The following is a 19,116-nucleotide window of genomic DNA, read 5'->3' on the forward strand; positions in this document are numbered from 1 at the left end:
TCATGATTATTAATATATTCTACCAATGAAAATTTGTCAGAAATGCGGAATTAACGTGAGTTTCACACCGCTCCCAGATGGATACCTCCAATTACTCCCACCCACACAGCTGATTTGACTTTCCATGCGAAAAAACACATTTTCCTACTGTAACAATGTCCTGTGCCAAGAAACAAAATCTGAAAAATGTTGTGAGGAGAATATTCTGCATAGTCGTTCTGAGGGGCGGCCTTAAATTGTTCATTCGCAAATGGCGTTTGCCTAAAGTTACAAGAAAATCTATGAGAATCTGTGCAAATATAAACTTGCAAGAAAAATTTGATAAATATTCTGATGCGGGGGCTGAAAACATCTTTAATTTACCAGAAATTATTAGTAACTTTGAAAACGTCACAAAGAGAACCATTCAGGATCTTCGCAAAACGTATCATGCTAAAAACTGATTTTGAACACTCACAGTCCCTGTCCTTTCACCATCTTGGGGATAGACTTGGTTCTATAGCATCCGATAGGAATTCGTGGTCATGCCTCACAGTTGGCTTCATTACAGAAAAAAATGCTTGAGAAGCCTCATGTCTTCAACATAAGGATCATCATTGAATCCCTGAGCCATTTGCATATTGCAAAATCTTAGTGAGAGTATTACATTTCTAGTGCTATCTATTTCGAGATTTTGGTTTGGTATGAGGTGCAGCAAAATATATGTAAAATCCCCTGCCATACATAATAAGCATATTGCAAGCCACCTCAGAGTTCATTTATAAAGTGTTGGAACTCCAAGGTGACTTGCAATATCCATGTAATGTATGGCAGGAGGTACCTTATTCCTTATAATACATGGTCAGACCATTGCCCTTACCACAAACTGCTTACATCCTTGGCATCTTTCTTCTTCATATGACAAAAAAGCAAAGATTGCAAACTTGAAGAATAAAGTAGAAGGTGTAGTGCTAAATTAATATTTATTGTTCAAACTGCAGCTTTAACTATGCTCTGTGTCCTGCTTTTCCCCTCATTTGCTGACTCTGACAGAAGGCTAGAGGATGTCAGAGCTCAATTGAGTCCATAGTGGTATCCTCACCGAGGGCCCATCAGGCTGAAAACAGAGGACCCTCATTTTACCATTCCATCGCATAAAGGGAAGGGGGGAAAGAGGGGAGATACTAAAGCTTTTAAAAAAGAAAGGAAGCCAGCAATGCAGGCAAGGACAAATGGCATGATGCAAGGCCAATAAGGGGCAAGTGCATCTTTTAAGCTGCCCCATCAGATCAGGGCAGCAGGTAGCAGCGGCGGCTCCTCCACTAGGGCGGAGGACCATCGCCTCACTGCTTCAACTGCAAGCAATAAAATGATACTAACGTTCATTATTATCATTTTGTTTTTTGTATTCATCTTGCAGGTGAAGCCAGAAGGGCGGGGCTGGGCTCCCCGCGTAACAGTGGAAGGAGTGGTGGCGGCACATAAAGCGCGCATGACGCTTTGACCGTCTGTCTTGGGCCAGCCAAAGCGTCATGCGCACTGTGCATGTTCTCCACCCAGGCTGCATTACAGCCTCAGTGGAGAACATTCACTGCATGCCAGCCCCTCTCTAAGTGCCGAACCACGGTGATCAGACCAATCACAATGCTGCTAAGGCACTATTGTTATTGGTCAGGGGATTCTGGGAGGCTGTGTGCTTCCTGTCAGTGCAGACCGGAGGGCGGAGGAATAAGAGACAACAGTAAAAAGGTAAGCGTTTTTTAAATTTTATTATTTCCCACCCCCTCCCTCCATCCCCTCTTTCCCCGCCTCACCACCCCTGTACAATGGCAGCCACTAATGCCAGGTAGATAAGTACGGGAGATGGCAGGAACAGCTATCAGCACTGCCCCCAGGGAGGAAATTGTGTTGCACTGTGTCGTCCTAAGAAGAAAAGAAGGAAATGGTGAGACGATGACAGCAGGAATGAAGGAAGAGTAAAATGGTGGCATAGGAGGGGAGTGGTGGTGAGTCTAGGAAGAAAGTAGGAGCTTCAGCAGGGCCACTAGCTCCATCAGGAGCTCCAGGCAATGCCACTGGAAAGGACCAGGTTTGAAGCTGAGAAGCGACAGAAGACGTTGGGTCTGAGCATCTCCCGCATACAACAAAGAGCAGTGCTTGCATGGGCCCATGCTGACAGAGATCAGGATGAACCACTTACGAGAAAAGAAATTGCTGTATGAAATCTTGGTCAGCTGTTGCCAGCATTCCAGAAGGAGCAGTAATATTCAAAGCTCTAGCACCACCAGTACAGGGAGGCAACCCACCAGCAGCAACAAAGCAGCCTTCTATCCCAGCACATGCAATTGGGGTCGGGAAGTCAGACATGACCACGCCGAAGCTAAAGGTTCCCAGATGTGCAGCCAGAAACTGGGGGCTAAGACCTAAGGCAAGGGGGAGGTTTTCTCCAGAGCCACCGGCTGGGCAGCAGTGGTCAAACCACGACTGAAGAGAAAGAGACCAGGCAGCCATGATGACCTAGGAGGTATACTTAATCTAGCAAGGGCAGGAGCAGGGCACCAATGAAAATAATGGCTGATGAGGCATCTTCTCCAAGGCACAAAGACCCACGAGCAGTGAGGAAGAGGATCTCTTAGAGACAGAGAGAGAAGTGAAATGGGAGAGTGGAGGAACAATGGCGCAAGACAGGCTGGGACAAGGGTTGGCAAGAAGACAAGGGAGCCTAGCTCAGTACTTGTATCCAAGAAGGTGCTGTTGAGGCAGGACATCACACAGGAAGAAGCAGACGTGGTGGAAGAGGAGGATGGTGAGCATAAGAAACATTGGGGGCTATTACTGATGCTAATGATGGCAGCAGCTGAGCGGGGTCAAGCGCATCAGGAGCGAACAGGTTTACAGGGTAGTGACCCAGCAGTGGCATGGGTGCACAGCCATATGGGGCAACAAGCCACAGCAAGCCAGACACCCCAGACTCTTGCATGGTATTGGGCAAGTCAGACAGGGGCAGTGTGGCTGAGCACAGAAGGCACGGCTGGCTGGATCAACCCTGGCACTCTCTGAACAAGCATACCAATGTTTTGTGTCAGATTCGCGGCTTAGACAGGTGATGGTTTCTGTAACCAGGAGATTAGTACAGCCGTCAGTATATCACCATGATAATCTACTATGATAACGAGGGAAACAGGGCTAGCGGTCTTGATCTCATTGTCATGAAGAGAAATAATATGGAGGGAAGAGTACACAGACATATTTACACTTTTGGAAAACCAACAGGGTGACAAAGACCTATTACAAGATTTTTTTTTAAATGAAGAAAAGAGGGAGAAGAAGAAAGTCAAGAAAGAGAGGAATTTGGATAATTAGCTAACACATTTAGGATACTGACCTGCATATTTGTGAAGACATTTCTCTACAGTGCCCCAGCACTATGGCTATATGTAGCCAAGATAAAGGAGACGAACAAGATGTTTGGTGGAGTGGCTTGGCTAAACTATGGTGAGAGGTTCAAGCTAAAAATGCAAAAGTAACCAGTAATGACTTTAGTGGCTGATCACTCCTTATTGCTAGCAGTACAACCTCCTTCTGTGATCCTTCACTACCAGAAGCTGCAAGTATCATGATAGCTCAGATGTTCCACTTTCTTAGCCTCCTGTAAACTTAGATGGGTCTCCTGTAAGCATACCAGCAGCAGTTTAAGTGTAATTAGCTCTTCTTTCACATGTCGGAGCTTGGCAGATGTTCTCAAACTGTTCATGTTCCAGACGAGTAGATGGATGCCCTGGTTACCCAAACCACCAGTCTCAGCCATCAAAAAGAGTTAAATCTCTGCATATGAAAAAATATTTAACAACAATGATTGAGACTTTACCATTTCAAAACATTTGCATCTTCCTAGTGAGTCCAGCAGGCCCTATGACAGTGTACCAACCCTCCCCTCCAGAAACTTTGAACCCATCCTCCTTCTCCCACGCCCCTCCTTCCAAAACCCACCCCAATCATTCCCAGAAACTCATGCCTATCCTAGTTTCCCTAAAAAAAATTGGATCTTTCCCCCATTCCCCCACCCAGGGCATCCCTGCAACTTTCCTGATGCGGAATATAGCCACAAAAATGTTCAGCAAATTGTTGATCCAAAACCCATCACCCAAACAGCCTCGAGACCTCAGCCATTGATTCAACAGGAAAACAGAAAAGGAAGAAAAGCAACATGACATATTATTTTCTGCCCTTTTCGACCAATCATAAATGTTACTCTTTGGAATATGTATAAAGTGATCATGCGGAGAGCACCCACAATTCAGAAAGAAGAGGTCAAACGCGATCTGGGGCCAACCATCTGTTTTCAACCATGGACCTCATGCCCCACATTTTCAGATGGTCTTAAGTCTTCTAAGGATCCTGGCAGAAATGCATTTGCCGTGATAAAAAAGAGAGAGACCGATACTCCCAGATTGACAAAAGCAGGTATCAATTTTCTAAACTTCCAACTGCGTTTGACCGTCTCGTGACAGAAGTTTGAGCATACAAAAAACTCAACCTTGCATGACTTGATTAGTTTACATGGGTGATCATGTTAATAGATCAGTTGGCACAAAATATAATTGCCCACATGAATAAACACTGCCCTGGGATGTTTTGAGTATCTCCCCTTAACTTGCTTTCGAAAAGAGAAACAATACACCCTTTGTATCTGACTGTCGACATCCGAGTCATTACCTTGCAGAAACAACTATCTGAATAGATAAACGATATACCCTCTGGCAACATCACGCTCCTGGCCTTTGGGTATACCAAGCACTTGCATATTGTTTCTGTGCATGCAGTTTTCGATATCCTCTAATTTATATGCAATGCTCTTAAACTTTACCTCTTGCTCCTCAACCTGACCCCAAGTTTTTTATACAGTTGTTTGCAGTTGGGTCGAACAGGTCTCTATGCAGCAGCGGTCCGTGGAGGGAGTTCCGTGGGGCGGAAAGGCGGGGCGGGGGAGGGGCAGGGTGGGGGGTACTAAACACCGGAACATGGATAATTGGAGGTAAGTAAACAATTAAATAAATAAAACGAATTACGTAGCGCGCCCTGCATCACAAAATGCAGTGCGGCGCGCGCTAAGAAATTTGTTTTATTTATTTAATTGTTTACTTACCTCCAATTATCCATATTCCGGTGTTTAGTACCCCCCACCCTGCCCCTCCCCCTCCACGCCTTTCCGCCCCACTGAATTCCCTGCACGGACCGCTGCTGTCTCTATGTCCTTCAGCCTGCACTGAGGAGTGCCCATATTTTTCTACATCTTACGCAAGACCACCTGTGCTTTAAGATGTGCGGTTTGTAAAGAAAGTGAGTCCTTATTATATTACTCCTTATGAGACAGCAAAAGCTCATAGGTGGATTTCAGCGTAGGCAAACTGGGAGGATCGTTTAGGGAGGATTTGGAGTCTAGTACTGTTTCACAAGCTACTTCCAAACCAGATTCATGTGTCACAGAGGTGATGGATGCCATAATGCCGTACAACATTGCCTGACAACTTCCATTGTGTGGGCCAGATCCTGGCCAAGGGACATTAATAGGTGTGAGTTCTGTGCCATCCTAGTCCCAAAGAAGATCGTAAGAAACATCATTGTTGTGAGCATCAACAGCCGCAGCAACACCTATGGTAGGCGAGCGTTGATCAGTAAAGCACAAATTGCCTACCTAAAGGATATTAGCAGCTGTTTCTTTGGTCCATTGCTTCTTTCTACTTGTTGTCCCTAAGTGACCATGGAAGTCCTTAGTACATAATGAGCTCACATAAGACGTCCGAGAGGTAGAATGATTCTTCCTAGGTGAGCCAGAATCAGAGCCAGAGCCATCATCTGGAACAGAACCCTCGCCCTCAACATCTGAAAAATCTAAAAGTGGAAAAAAGCTTTAAGAGCATCTTGTGGATCAAATGCCATGATGCTATCACCAGATGTGCCAAAGTCTGCCCAGGGGAGAAGAGGGTCACTGGGTAGAACAGTCAAGACAGGCGCTGGAACTGCTGGGGCAGCCCCTACATCCCTCTGCTGCTGGCTCACAGGTCCAACCCCTTGGGCTGCCAACACCTTCATTGTGTCTAATGAGAAGGAGAACCAGAGAGCTACCCCCACCTGCTCGGTGCCCACCAGGCCAGCTGCCTCCCTGGGCCTAGACTCAACCTCCCTCAGGGTGTTGCTCTTCTGCTCCTGAGCTTGTAATGCCTCGGCCCATTTAGCCACCCCACCCCTCTGGCAGATTATTTTAAAAGGTCTGGAAGTGTTTTTTGTGTGATTGCGGGGACTGTATTTGACATCTCTGGAGGATGTGTAGAAATGTCTTGTGTAAGTTTAACCTGATTTACTGGCAACTGAAGCTCAGGGTCATAAAGGGCTAATGGCTGAGGCTGTAGTGACTTAAGCGGTAAGATTTCACCCCCCTAGATCCCCAAACTTGTATGGTGTGCAAGGGTGACCTCACTCTGGCAGCTCCTCCTGTTCCATCAGCTGCATCTAATTTTCTACCTTAACCTCTCCATCAACTCCCTCTACACTCTCTGCTCCATCCACTCTATCAGCTCCCTCTGCTCCATCTACTCCCTCCTCACTGACAGCCAGAATACCTGTCATTGTCTGCTTCAGGCTTCAGGTGCTTCAGGCTCTTTCGGCTCTTTGCAGTATCCATAGATGGCTTGGGCTCCCTTAACTCGACTGGTTCCCAAGGCCATGCCCCTCGCTGCATGCTTGCTGCTGCATGGTCCACACCTTCTGCACCGTCAGCAGAGCCAGACTACCAGTATTGTCCACCATTGCAGAAGCCATCACCCCTGGTGCCACTCCTCTCATTGAGTCAGCCGGCCAGCTTGTCTGGCTGTACCCTGGCTCCCACCACGATCAGCCATGGCAGAAGGTGAGAGCTGAACTCTCTCCTGTGGTGCTCCTCCCCACCGAGCCTCCAGCCCACGCAGGTGAAAATAACTGAAGATGACAGGCAATGAACGGTGCCTCGTGTTTGACAAAAAGCAGCACTGCAGCCCTCCGGTAAGTACAACAATAAGTAGTATCAACAGAATAGTATCAGAGTTTAGAGCCGTATGGTAATGTGAGGTCTGGGTGCCCCCGCTACACTCCACATGCTAGCAGGGCCTACTCCGAGGTGCCTATAAAATGTCTTCCATAACATACAACTGGTTATTGGAAATTCAGGGGCTGTGGGATCGCCAAGGCTGGGCAACAGAGAAGTGGTCAACAACAAACCGCCATCTTGACCCCCGCTTCACATGTCTCTATGTACTATGAGGGGTTCAAGCTAAAGATGTAGAAGTGGACAGCAAATGGAGTGGGTTCACAAGGATATCATCAGTTACACTCACAAGATGGTGGCAGCAAAGGAAGCGGTAGCAAAACCTGAGCAGCCCTTTCGGTTGGTCACAGGCAAAGAAACAGTTTACAGATACAAACCCCCAACAATATTTAGGACACAGACAGCCCAGGATTCAGAAAGAAGTGGGGACCGTATGCTGGAAATTTGAAAAATAGGACTGTTCTTGGGTCCACCCACCCAAATTCAGGAACACATGCTATAACTCTCAAGGGACACCCAACAAGGAAATGCAGAAGATCAAGGGGAGTGGCAGGCAAGGAAGATAGATCCCTTCAAAGAAGCACTAGCCATGAGGTAAACTCCTGCCACAAACAGCATATCGGTGGATGGGGTGAAGGTCCTGCTGGGGGAAGTCCTATGCTGAGGCGGAACAGTAAAAGGGCCAAAGGACGCAGGCAAAGCCAAATTCTCAATTTCAATAGCTGCTTTGAGAAGACACCTAAAAGAGTTCCACAAGAAAGACGAGGCAAGGAAACTGATGGAAGGTTTTCAGCAAGCCTTTGTCATTCCCTACACAGGGCCATACAGTTCAAAGGCATGCAAAAATCTCAAATCGGCACAATCCAGCAGTAGTGTGGGGAAGAATAGCAAAAGAAATGAGGCTAGACACAGTGGCCAGGCATTTTGCAGTCATTTCTCAGAATTTATGATCTCCCTGTTAGATTTGGTTCCAAAAAAGATGAAGAGGCATTTTAGGCTTATACACACACCACCTCTTGTATCCAGAAGGGGGATTGGTGAATGATGGCATAAATCCTAAACAATGCCTGGTCAACTACGCCAGCATAATCGAGGCCATTGGCCTGTTGAGGGCAACATGGAAAGGTGCAAAGATGACCAAGAAAAAAATGTCATCCACCTTCTGCCTCCTGCTGGTGCACCCAGTTAGCTTTCAGCTCTTAGGCTTCCACTTTGAAGGCAACTTCTACTACGACTGGTGTCTCCTGAAGGGCTGCTCAGTTTGCAGAACTGCTGGCATGGAAGGGGAGAGGAGAGAGAGCCAAGCACCACCACATAAGAATGAGTGCCGCCCAAACAAAGAAAGAAAAAAAGAAAAAGAGCTGGAGTTTGGGGTTATGTTTATATAGGCACTCTGCAAATGGAGGAAAATTGCTGATTCTGTCGTCTCCTGTGTCTTCTCCCCCTCTGGCCCCAGTTACGTGTGTCATGAGGAATTGGGCATCGCGTTGTTAGAGGATTCTATTAAATGGACCCCCCTACCATCTGGCTCATGGTTTGGATGAATCCTCAAGCAAGCTTTTAAACCATGTTATTATTAGTGACTGCCTACAATGTGAAAAGGGCCTTAACAAACTCTGGCTTTCTTATGTAATAGGAGTTGGGTTATCCCATCTCTTTTATAATCCTTCTGTTATTCACAACTCAGACAGCTCTCTGGTGAAATCTACGTTCTTGACTAAAAGGTTGGCCGAAAGAGTGCAGGAGGCAGTGAAAAAACACTCTATTAGGGAGTAGGTGGTGCTCCAAACTACGCAAGACCCACATCCTTACTTGCTTATAGTTGCCGGGCATTGCGACAGGGCCTTACTGACACGTTTTAGACTGGGGCCATATGTTCTCAATTGTGTTTACCCCTGGCCCAATAAGACAGGGCCTGCATTCGTCTTTGCCCCTGTTTCTGTATTTTGTCTGTTCTTGCTGATTTTATTTTGTATTTATTCCAAGCATTTTTCAATCTCCCCGTTGAAGAGACACAATTTAAGGCAACGGAGACATGCCCTCTGGTTTTTACAATTGCTAAATGTGGATGAAGTTTGTTATGCTGTTAGGTCGTTCTAAAAATCTTTTACATTTGTTTTTTATTTATGCTTGCCAGTAAGCACTGCATATGTACTTTTATGATTATGTACACTCTTGCTATCTGCTCATGAAAATGCCGAGGCTTATGTTTTTATAAATGTTTTAAATGTATTATTTTCAAACTTGTCTGTTGGTATGCGCCGCTTGCACATGCATTTTTATGATTATGTCTATATTTGAATAAAGAGTTTTTTGACTGTGACTTGACTTGAGCGCAGCATCCTCATTACCAACTCCCTGGCATGAAAGAGAGAGGCTGGACACCGGAAACACACGGCCTGGCTCCTGGCGGTAACGCGAGTGAGAGCTTGAGAGGCACAGATCAGACACAGAGCGGTCTGGAGTTCTTCTTTAAATGGGCATTTGATGAAGGGAAAAGCAGAGCCTGGGCAGAGGCACACATCAGCGGCAGTCACGCATTCCACTAGGCTAGAAAGGGACAAGGACGTCACAAAGTTTCATCACGGTGGGAGTGAAGGGTTGGAATAGAATTCAGGCAAAGTGAAAAGATGTCAGGCTGCCCACTAAATTTAGGAAACTGGGCCACCCAATCTGGATGCTAGAGACAGTATGCCACTCACGCAGGAGACAACCGTGATCCGCATGGTGTTTGTGGGACTTTCTTCAGTGTTTTAGGGTCAGCGATGTAGCAACCCACTCCAAAGCCTGGACCAGTGACTCTTGCTTCATGATTAAAGATGGGAGGCTATAAACACGCCTATATTGTGGAGGGTCAGAAAATCAAAAACAGATCGGCCAGGCCAGGCTTGACCAGCTGTTTGGATTGCAAAGAGTTCCTGGGACTGCCCAGTGAGCCTGCTAAGAGAACAGCTAAAGATACGACCACAGGGGAGGGCACATTGTTCAAGCACACTGAAGAGGACTATTTGAGCATAGTTCAGGCAAGGAATGAAGAAAGCCCATTGTTCAAGCACACTGAAGGGGACTATTTGAGCATAGTTCAGGCAAGGAATGAAGAAAGCCCACCGGGTCCTGCGACTCCCCGCAACAGAGTACAGTACAGGTTTACTCAGAATCGGGGTGGCCACCACCGCGTAGGAATGCGGAATCAATGATGAGGGGACCAAAAGGATAGGGCGATGGGAATACAGAGCTTTAAGATCATACATTAGTGAAAGAAAGTAGGGTGGGACCCTCATGTAAAAAAACTGGTTTTGTTTTTATAGCACGTGGGGGGGTGAAAGACCAAGAAGAATGTGGCATTGATCGTGGATCACTCATACATTTCGAGAGCTCTGCAGTGGTCCAATAGAAGGAATAAATATGCTGGAATATGTCTGGGAACCACAGAAGTAAAATGCTTGTATACCCATGGATGCAGCGGGCCCAGCTCATGCAAGAAATTAAGAAACTGCTTATAAATCAGGCCCCTACAGATGCAATGGTTGTCCACCTTGGGGCAATGACCTATTGGCTTTGGGCAGAAAATGGCTCTTGGACGCCACGACTGGAGAGCTTGTCACACTAGCTAACTTAATGCATAAGACCAGGATAATATGGTCATGACTGGAACCCAGTTTTGAATAGAGAAGGGCAGAGGATCATACCGCAGTAGGAAGATCAACCTGGAAACTGAACATAACAATGGGGAAATTCTGTGAGAGCAGAGGCTTTTAAGTCAGTGAGCCACAGGCTTAGAAACTTGAGAATGCCCAAATACTGCGCAAGAGATGGAGTGCACCTCGAGGACATGGGCATAGACTTGTTTATTCTAAATATCAAAGGGATTCTAGAGTTGAGTGGCTGCACAGAAAGGGCGAACTGTAAGGATTAGGGTTAAGGCGCAAAGGAGACGGGCACCTTCAACAGCGTGGCAGAAAGAAGGGCCACAAGGGTGGCTGGAAACTGCAGCCATCTCTTATCCGTCTACCTTAGGATGCAAGCTAGCAGGACAAAGAGCAGACTGCAAGGACGTTTGTGTGGCCGCAGCGCAGGATCGGCACATTCAGCGAAGTAAGGCAAGGGCTGCCTTCAGATAGTAGCCAAGGCAGCAAAGGGAGCCGAGAATCCCTCATGGAGCCACCAATTAAGAGTCTATCTGGTGAGAGACTACAGAATCGTCAATAAAATTTATGTTCTATCATGATAATTTATGATGATGAAATTATGCTTCCACCCACTTCGCTGCAATTTATTGACAAAGCAAATATTAAGGGACAGAAGTGGCGGAAGTGCAGGGATTACAGAAGGAAAATGCTGACCCAGAAGATCCAGCCACATTTATAACCATCTCCCGAATGATGTGGCAGGCCAGCTAGTAACACATGTAGAAAACATTGACTCTCACCTTCAAAAGGCCTCTGCCTTTACCTATAAAACCCACTTTGTCTTGCCTGCCAACCCTATTCGCCGTACTAGGGCTCCCTTTACCATCTCATGTGGCTGCTCCGCCCGGCCAGACCATCGTCTGCTGTTTTTGAGCCTACGTGATGCAAGATGTCCTGTCTGTCATGGGTGGGATATTCTGTGTGCTGGACAATTGCCCGCTTGCATGCCACACCAGAGTAGACTACGGCTAGCAGACAAAGGCAGTAAAGAAGCTGTCTTTGTCAATACAGTGCCCCTGACTTATTACAAATAAACACTACATTGCTGTTGGAATTGAGGGCCAAGCCAGTGTCAACATTAAAGAACTATACAGTGTTGTGTCAATACATATTTTGGGACCCTGGTTCATGCCAACTTTGACTTTTATCACCCATTTTTTGCTAATTGAAGCCCGCATGATGGCAAACTTTCTTTCAGTCCACCAAAAAATTGTTGAAATACATCTTTTCAGGACCTCTAAAAATCAGTAAGATGCTGCTGTGCAACGAGAGACAAACTTAGAGGTAGACATGGGCAGAGAGGAGCGGGGTTGGGTATGAAAATAGAGATGGTTGTGCTACATAGAGGGATTGCTTACTTTCCTAGGGCCCCCCCCCAAAGGTTTTTGTGGTCTTGGCCAATTGGCCACTTTGCCCATGCTTTAAAACGTCTCTCGAACTATAACGTAAATTAAATTTGAGATAGACCTGTGGTAAAGCATTTGTTTATGTCATGGGCGGCTCTGTGCTACAAACCAAATTCATCCCTAGTAAAAGTGTTCCAACCAGCACCGCACAGCAAGAGGCACCGAATATAAAGGGCGAATGGGGCTTCTGAAACAGCCCCTCCAGCTTGCAACCCCCTGGGGAAATTCCAGAGCTCCAAAATGGCCGTTCCGGACTTTGCCGTGGGTGTCCGAATAAAAAAACATGGGGGCAAGGGGGCGGTTCCGTGCCCATTACATCAAGAAGGGAACGTCGTAATAATTTTTACGCTTCTCTGAACCATATTCTAACCTGACCAGGTATTTATGGTAGGCGGTCGGCTGGGAGTAAACAAGTGAGAGAAGTAGAATGAAAAGAGGAGGGGAATGCGCGCAGGGTTAATGGAGAAATACAGAAACTGGGGCTCAATCGGAAAGATTAGTACCCGGGTAACCATGAGAACAGAGATCAGAACACCAGCTATAATAAAAGCTCGGCTGCTAAATTTATACCGTCACGCCATGCTCCCGCAGCTGTGCCAAATCACAGCCATTGTGCTTCTGGGCAATTACAAGCGCGCGCCCTCGTCCTCCCACCCCCTCGCCACACGCCGAGAAAGCTCTCAGGAAGGAAGCGGGACGCTGCTGTTCATGTAACGTTTTTGAACATCGTGTCAATTATGGTGCGCAAGAGCTGTTTTCGAGGACCCCGAAATGGGAGGGGGTGAGAGAGGAATCGCAAAGAACTAGCAAGCCACTTTGCTGACGCCGGTCTGGGTGGAGACAGACAGACGAATGCACTTGGTAGGGGGTGGGGGAATTCGGTACATACGGAATATCCACAGGATTCCTCATGTCACGACAGACACCTCCATGAGGCACGGCATTTTAGCAGCATGCTACTGATTGTGAATGCAGAGCTATCAAAGTGTTCGTATTTTGGGACTTGTAGTTCTGATTATCTAATTATACAATCGGGACTACAAGCCCCACAATGCAAAGTTGAAACCTTCCCACCTTCCCAACAAAGTTAATGCTTTAGAAAATTCCTTTACATACGTACAACATTAAAGAGTGGTACTGGATTGGAGATGACAAGCACTTAAAGCATAATACTAGTTTGATTATTAATAATGTTTTTCTACTGCAAAGAATAGTTGAAGGATGTGTCACAGCCTGTTAAAATATATATATATATATATATATATATATATATATATATATATATATATATATATATATATTTTTTTTTTTTTTAAGTATAATGTAATTCACAGGTTTTCATTCAAAATGCAATCAAGTATTGGCAACAACTGTGGTTATCGGAAACGTTGTAAAACTTATTAAAGAGTTTGGTTTGTGTACTCCAGCCTGCTTTGGGGGACCAACTCTGGCAGGGAAGAGGTCAAGGGGACCAGTAAGAATTTGGAGGGCACTTATCTTGCCACCAAAGCAGTCTCCAGTCCAGTTACAGGCTCTATGGGCAAAACGCTATAGACTTCAACAAAGCGGTCCTGATGCAAAGGATACAAGATGCTGAAGATGCTGTAGGATGCGTAGGATGCTGAGGATGCTGTGTGATCGATGGGGGGGATTCCTGTGGCTACTCCTTGGTCCATGGTCTTGGTAGGGTGACCTTGGCCACAGGGGTCGATGTCCCTCAATGTCCTCTTGGGTCCAGCAAAAGTCCATTTGCCACTAGACTACTAGTCTCCAGTCACAGCGAAACCAGTGCCTCCCTTTGGTGAGGGCTAGTGTCTGTCTTGGGTGATCAAACTGCCCTCTGACAACTCTGAGGTCCAGCAGGCAACTTCTGAGCATCAGGACTTGGTCTCCCTGGCTGTACGTTGCCGATCTGTGGCTGGGCTTCCTCAGCTTATGTGGCCCTGGTGCTTTAACAGGAAGTCACCCAACTGACTCTTGTAGTTCACCCCCTCAGTCTTGGGCACAGGTGTGGCTTTTCTGTGAGGGAGGCACCACAGGCACAGTCCTCTCTTTGCTAGCCCAAGGATCAGCAGGTGCATTCCAACAGTTGGTGTAGCTTCTCTTGCCAGGTCCAGGGAGCAGCAGGGTAGTTCTTCAGTCCTCTCTCCAGTCATGATGAGGTGGGTTCCAGGGGTGCCTTATTTATACCCAGAAAGTGCCCTCGGGGGATGTGGCGGTTTACTAGCCAATGGGCTACCATGACCTTTCCTGCCTGATGATGACTTTCTGCAATGTGTGGCATCTAGGTATCTCAGAGTGCAATATTCTGCCCTCTCCCAAGATGACAGAACCTCCCTCTTGCTGTGTAGTGCATGGTAGCTCACCCTAGAAGTGTGGCTGCCTGAGGGCTAAATGCCCATGGACAAACAGGATTGGCAACTTGTCTCCCTTCCCTGTCCCTGACACCAGCCCATCTACCTAAACGAAAGAGCAGCCCTTCTTGCGTGTGTCCATCATGTGCCCTTCAAGGGTGGTTTCCCATTTGAAGCTGCCTTTTGGACTCACATCCTGTGTGGCTTCTTTCCAGGGTGATGTAACAGCCCTTCCAATGGCAGGCCTCTATTGTTCCGGCTCCTAGAAGTCCCCAGTAGGGCAGAAGGCTATCTGGTGGCCAGCATCTGTGAACGGCCTTAGAGGGTCAGCTTGGGCAACACAGTAACATAATGGTTCTTTCCATACCTAGTAGTCCCATTCAGAATCTAGCACAGCTGAGTTGTCTGTACTCGCCAATGGGGCTACTAACCTTTTGACAGTAAAACATTGATTTAGGGGTTTTACTTTTAGGACATTTAAAAGTACATGCCCTACATTTTAATATACAGGACCCTGTCTTAGGACTCAATAGGCCTGCTATAAGGGGGACTTAAGTATCTTAAAAAGGTAGGGCTGGACTTTGCCATTAGTTTAAATGGCAAGGTCGAGTTAACAGTTACAAACTGCTCTTCCAGCCTGCAGCGGCACGCTGGGAGACTTGTTTTTACATTGTCACATTCAGGGTGGTACACTAACTGCTGCAGCCCTGGTGGGACACTTTAAGGTACAGGCCCTGGGAACCCCTGGTACCATATACTAAGGACTTATAAGTAAGTAAACTTATACCAATTGGGTAAAACCAGTCAAATATACTTTTAAGGGTCAGAGCACTGGCACTGAGGTCTGGTTAGCAGGCCTCAGTGCACTCTTAGTTGAAAACCCAACAGCATCAGTCTAAAACATTGGGGGTGATAATGGAAAAAATAGGCCTTGTCTGGCGCTGAGGTACCATAACACGAGACACTTGATTGGCTGCGTAGTACAAATTCATACAACCTGATCTTCTTAAATGCCTGTTGTACATTTAAGTCACACTCCATGCTAGTGGCAGGGCTGCTATATCTTTGGTGGACCATTGCTGAACCTCTTTAATACGTTTAAATCTTAACTAAGTGGAATAACGAAACCTGATGGGCCTCCCCTGCAAAGAGCGTCGAGAGGGTCCACCCACACTCCAGACCCAGTCAGGAGCACTCAGGCCTGCCTATGCACAGTGTCAGCGGTGGACCCATGGAGCGTGGGGGACTCCCCCCCCCCCCACAACACCGGGGCCGCAGGGACTATTGTTACGCTGCCGTCCTAACCACATTGGGAGGAGGTACAGTATCATTTTAAGAAATGTTCGATCACCAATGAGTGTTTGGAAAAAGTGGTGTGGCGTTACTATAACTGTAAAGACCACTTAACCTGGGAGTTTGTAAAAGCTTGCCCGAAGGGCATTATGTTTAGAAATAAGTGCAACATTGTGCGCTTGAAAGCACGCTACGTCAGTAACATTGTAGAGGCCAATGAAAGGGTTCCCCTAATTGGAATCTACGGGAACATTTGTGGTAAATAATGCATTTCAAATCACATTCTCTGTTCCTGTCAAACGATCCCCTTGAACCGACCGCCTCTATTTTTGTCTGCAAGGGCATTCACTGCTTGCTTTTGCCGGTGTTACATTTTGTGGGTTTGTTTTAGTGTTTCAAAATATACCAAATTGTGAGATTGGTTATTAACTATGGAACCATATAGGGTGGCTGAACTGTTTAACATCACTTAGTATGTCATTTCAGCATGAACAGAAAAGGTACCTAGTGTATCTTTACATCGTTACTTTGACATCTACATTGTGGAAAACAATTACTCTTACAACTAGAAGCTGCTTTTGGATGTGTATATTTTGCACTAATTGCAATGACAAAGAAACCAAAGAGGGACTGCACATGATTTACTACAATGTGAAACTGAGCTATGCCATGTTGTGACTGTCATTTTAGATGAGTGTTACTTGCACTTCTTGCAGGAAGATAAATAAATGTCGGTGCAATGTTTCGAAGTCTTACCTAAGTGCTTCTGGAGGGTGTGGCAGAGCACCTTCTGAGTTCACAGAGTAGGGCTATGTTGTGGGAAAGCAGCGTGTTACCTAAATTGGGTGCTGGAAAAGATATTCAGTCTCATCTATGAGCACTTATTAATGTAGAAGGAGAACCTGTTGTCCTAGTAATGGAAAAGGAGGGAGGAGGAGTGCTTTAACTTCACGTTTGAGCAAAGTATGCTGCATAGACTGATAATTGCAAAATCCTAACACACTTCCAGTATTATAAGAAAATAACTCTTGGGACAGGTAGTAATAGGCAACAATAACAGGCCTTGAATAAATTAAGTGTGCTAGTCTACCTGGATATATGATCTCAAAGACAGCCAGAAAAAGGGTAGCTACATGGATGTACTTGGCATGTGAGCACATCGACAGGTGATGGCAGTCATTGGGATTTAGTAGGGTTATCTAACTACAGGGCTTAGCCAAAACTAGACAAGTGTATAGGAAGTAATATACTAGGGGGTATATAGGTGTGTGAGCTTGCAATAGCAAGTACTGGCAAATTACATGGAACTTAACCAGGATTTTTTCACATGCAGGCCACGTGTATTGCTTCGTCCTCCTAAATAATAGAAAATGCCGCCCTCCCACACGGGGGCTCAAACACAACGAAGCACTAAAAACAAAACACCACCTGGAAAGGGATTTCACTTTTATAAAATGAAACCCATCAAAAGACTGTTCTCAGAATAAGGCATGGGGTTTCATTTGTGCAACACTCTCTAACAGAAACGCTTTCCCAGATGTCAAATGAACAACATTTTAATGTATATAGAGATATATATGTACAAGCAATAAAATCACACTTATAAGTAGGTAAATGCATGTATAAGATACATGAAATGAAATACAAGCAGATAATAATATGGATGTCTGCTGCAAGAAATCAGAAAGATATATACACTAAATACATCCAGACGATTACAACTACTGAAGACTTGGATGTGCACACAGACTCACGCACACATCACAAAGTTAATACTCAAAGAAAACACCTCAGATGATTATAACCACTGGAGACTTGAATGCGCACACAAACACACACATCACAATGGCAATAATCGAAAATAAAACACATCTCCTGCTGCAAACTTCATCTTGGCCCACTCCAGACTGGGGGATTCACAGCTGGGGTCAGGAGACTCAGCAAACCAGGTTCCTGCACTGAAGACACATCCGCCGTTCAGGCCCAAATCCCAGTTTCCAAGTCAAGAAACCCCAGCTTTATAACCTCAAAATATACTAGAAGGTACCGTGAGGCCCTCCTCTGTGCCATGGAAACTTACTGGAGTTGGCCACTCTCCATGCAAGCATTACAAAGGCAAAAGAGGTTTCACGTTCCTTCTGCGCTCTCACGTGTTACAGCCTTTATCTTAACAAAGCTTACAAAAGTCTCCAGCAGTACAGTCAACAATCTCCAAAAGTACAGCTAAAAACAACCTTGAACGTAAACAACCTAAACATATTGAGTATTCTGGGGGCTTACCTGTGTGCGCAAAAGCTCAAGCTAGACTGAGTCAGAATTCAAGATGGCATGAGGGCATGTCAAAGCCAATAGTAAGAACTTCATAATACTTCCCAATGTACAACACAATGCACATTTGTGCACCACTGCCTATAGCATCTCACACTTCATCTCCCAATGTACAACATAATGCACATTTTTGCACCACTGCTTATAACACAGCACTCTGAGACCAAGAAGTACATTCCACACCTCCCTCTCTCTCTCATGCTTTCAAATGCACATCACACACATTCTGTTCCTGGCAAAGATGTTCCACTCTTTGAGAGTCCCCCCTCTGTAGCTACAAGAAGACACAAAATAAAATCTTCACGAAAACAAGGCACATGCAGGAAACATGATGTTGTACATTCAGGCTAGGATAAAGTAAAGCACCAAAAGTCAATTAAAATAATGGTAGTCAAAGGTCTTTATGTGGTTTCAATACTTGCGAGTGCCTCTAGCACTACACCATGGCTGTCATTTGATGGATTAAGTTACCTAGTTATATGATGGCTATGCATAGCACATGATATGTGTTTGTTGGTATGTGATGGCAACAACTGGCATATGATGTGTTATCTAACTCAGCATATCATGTCAATGCTTGGTTAGTAAATAAATAGTAATATATTGGCAGTATTTGATTTGACTATGTAAGAAATTGGGTAATTAGTAAGTAATAGCTCCACTATTGTCTCCTCACTGGGAACCAAGCACCCCATTGTAGCACTTGACTCTCTCAAATCAGCGCAATCCAAGGCCCACTTGAGGGAGCTGGTGTAAGCTAGTAATTACCATTCGTTGACACTCAATAACAGCACTCAATAAAACATTTTCCAGTCAGTGCTTCTTCTTTGAAAAATGGTGAATACATTGAAATATAAAACAAGCCTATTGGCTTTGTCAAAGGTCAGCACATCAAGATATAACTCTAGTCTATTGACTTTGACAAGGGATCACCACCTCAAAAGTCCAGTAACCACATGGTGAACATCACCATTATATCAGTGAAA

This window comes from Triturus cristatus, chromosome 7, assembly GCF_964204655.1.
Source record: "Triturus cristatus chromosome 7, aTriCri1.1, whole genome shotgun sequence".
Classification (NCBI taxonomy): Eukaryota; Metazoa; Chordata; class Amphibia; order Caudata; family Salamandridae; genus Triturus; species Triturus cristatus.